Below are 2,930 nucleotides of genomic sequence, written 5' to 3'. Positions count from 1 at the left end.
GCAGGAGTGCATGGAGGGATGGACACTGGGAAGAGGTAACTATGGGGAGGAAGTGGGAGGGGAGCTGTTGCATTGTGGTAAACTGTGGTCAATGTTAGGAGACAAAGTGTATGTGAACTGCTGTATGGAAAGTGAATTTGCTCTGTAAATCTTCTCCCAAATTACAATTAAAAAAAAAAAAAAAAGAATTATATGAAATAATAATGAAAGTATTGCTGTACTATTTCTGATTTTACTAGGAATGATTTACAATGTTTTTCTGTAAGTATTTTAAGAGATGGTGATTTCAGTAATATAAGCTCAGCAAGGGAAGGACCATGTCTCTTTTATTCACAAATTTGCAAACAACTCTAGCACAATGCTTGGCATGCAATTTGTGTTCAACAGTTATTGGCTGAATAAATGACAGTAATGATTTGTTATGTTAAATATGTTTAGTAAAAGAAAAATTATAAAGCTGAGATGTTATTATTTTAAAAATTATGCAGGGATGTTAAACCAAATAGCAAATAAGACAACTATGCACAATCAAATATAAAATAACATGGAAGTAGTCAATAGCAATTATATAGGTTAGGTTTTAGAGTCATACTACCTATGCTCAAATCTCACTTTCATTTTTTTATTGACTACCTGAATCTGGGCAAGTCTCCTCTGAGCCTTAGTTTTCACATCTGTCACATGAGAACAATGATAGTATCTACTTCACAGAATTATTATGAAGATTAAATGAGGATATTCACAGTATATAATTCAAACAATATCTGGTCTTGAGTATTTTAATAAATGATATCTATTAGTAGAAGTTATTATTATTATTATAGCTACTATGTACTGAACACTCAGCACAGTTTAAGCACTATTCTAAGCATATTATATGTTGTTTCTTTTTAAGTGATAAGAATAATAACCTTCACTTTTGTTTCCAATACTTCAGAAAATGGTTACTAAAAAAATGAACTTTTTCAGAAGTCTGTAAATTGGTAATAATAGAAGATGTTCAGAAAATAACTCAAAATACTATTTGAGTGATTCTCAAATAGTAGTCATGGACAAGCAGGCTCAGCATTACCAGGTGTATGAATTTTCTACTGCTGCTGTAACAAACTACCACAAATATAGTGGCTTAAAACAAATATATTTTCTCAATTTCTGTAGGGCAGAAGTCTAGGCATAGTGTGACTCAGATAGTTTTCTGCTTACAGTCTCACAAGACCACAATCAAAATGTTAGCAGGACTACAATCTTTTCTGGAAGCTCTGAGGGTGAATCTGCTTCCAAGCTCATTAAGGTTATTGGCCAAATTCCAGGTTGTACTGAAGTTTCTGCTTCCTGCCATTGGTAGGTCATTCTCATTTTCCTAATGTCAACCCCATTCCTTGGCTAGTGACCCTTTCCATTTTCTAAGCCAGCAAGGACAGAGTGAATGTTTCCTATGCTTCAAATATCTCTGACCTCTCCTTTTGCCTCACCTCTCCTGTCTTCCTCTTCTTCTTTAAGTGTGCATGTGATTATACTGGGCTCACCCAGGTAACCCAGGATAATCTCCCTACTTCAAGGTCAAGTGATGAGTAACTTTAATTCCATCTGAAAAGCCCTCACAAGTATATTTAGATTACTGTTTGACTGAAAAAGCAGAGGATGGGATTTATGGTGGGATGGGGTAAAGGGAGTATTCTTTTGAATTTTGCCTATCACAACTGGGAATTTGAGAAATTCAAATTCGCTGGGCCTATCCCACACTTAATGAATCAGGAACTCTGGGAGTTGGGCCTAGCAATATGTGTTTTTACAGGTCCTTCAGCTGATTCTAGGAGCTCTGGTGGCATAGTGCCTAAAGCATTTGACTGCTAACCAGAAGGCTGGCAGCTCAAACCCACCAGCCATTTCTCAAAAGGAAGGTTGGGCAATCTACTTCAGTAGTGATACTGCCTCAGAAACCCAAGGAGGGGTCACTATGAGTCAGATCCGACTTGATGGCAGTGTGTTTGTTTGTTTGTTTTGTTTCAGCTGCTTCTAGGAGCTCTGGTGGTGCAGTGGTTAAGACATTCAGCTGTTAACCAAAAGGTCAGTGGTTTGAACCTGCCAGCCACTCTGCAGGAGAAAGATGAGGCAGTCTGCTTCCATAAAGATTTACAGCCTTGGAAACCCTGTGGGTCAGTTCAGTTCTACTCTGCCCTATAGGGTCAGTATGAATCTGAATAAATTTGATGGCAGTGGGCGTTTTTTGGTCAGCTGATTCTGATGCATGCTAAAGTTTGAGAACCACTGAGATAAATAAAAGGTTGAAAGCATGGTTCTTTTCAAAAGTTAAAGGTAAGCCAAGTAAGTTTACTTTCAACTTTAAAATGAATGAATCCCTGAGAACTTAATAAATTATTTTATGATACATGACTATTTCAATTACATTATATCAACTACCACAAATTTCAATATTATTCAATGATGATAGATCTTAATTTAATTTTTAATCAATTAAACTTTTGTCCTCCTTGCCCCTATGAAAAGTTAGTAGCTTTCTCTTTTGGTTCAAATGGTTAATAGGCTGCTAACCTAAAAACTGGAAGCTTAAGTCCACCCAGAGGAGCCATGGAAGAAAGGCCTGCCAACATATTTTCAAAATAATCAGCCATTACAAATTCTAGTTCTATTCTGACACACATGGAATCACCATGAATCAGGGTCCACTTGATAGCAACTATTTTTTTAACCTTAAAAAAGAGTCTAGTTTAAGGGAAAGTTGTTAAACATGTAGGACAATTTGTAACAAAGGATATATAAGGGAATTCACAAAGGAAAGTTTCTAGACTCCTTTACGAACCCTAGAGTTAGGGGCTCTGGTAGCATAGTGCCTAAGGCACTTGACTGCTAACCAGAAGGCTGGCGGTTCAAACCCACCAGTCACTCCTCGGAAGGAAGGTTGGGCAATC

The sequence above is a fragment of the Orycteropus afer genome, unplaced genomic scaffold (assembly GCF_000298275.1).
Source record: "Orycteropus afer afer isolate SDZICR_OR568_19922 unplaced genomic scaffold, OryAfe1.0 scaffold00211, whole genome shotgun sequence".
NCBI lineage: Eukaryota > Metazoa > Chordata > Mammalia > Tubulidentata > Orycteropodidae > Orycteropus > Orycteropus afer.
This window is presented reverse-complemented; position numbering follows the sequence as displayed.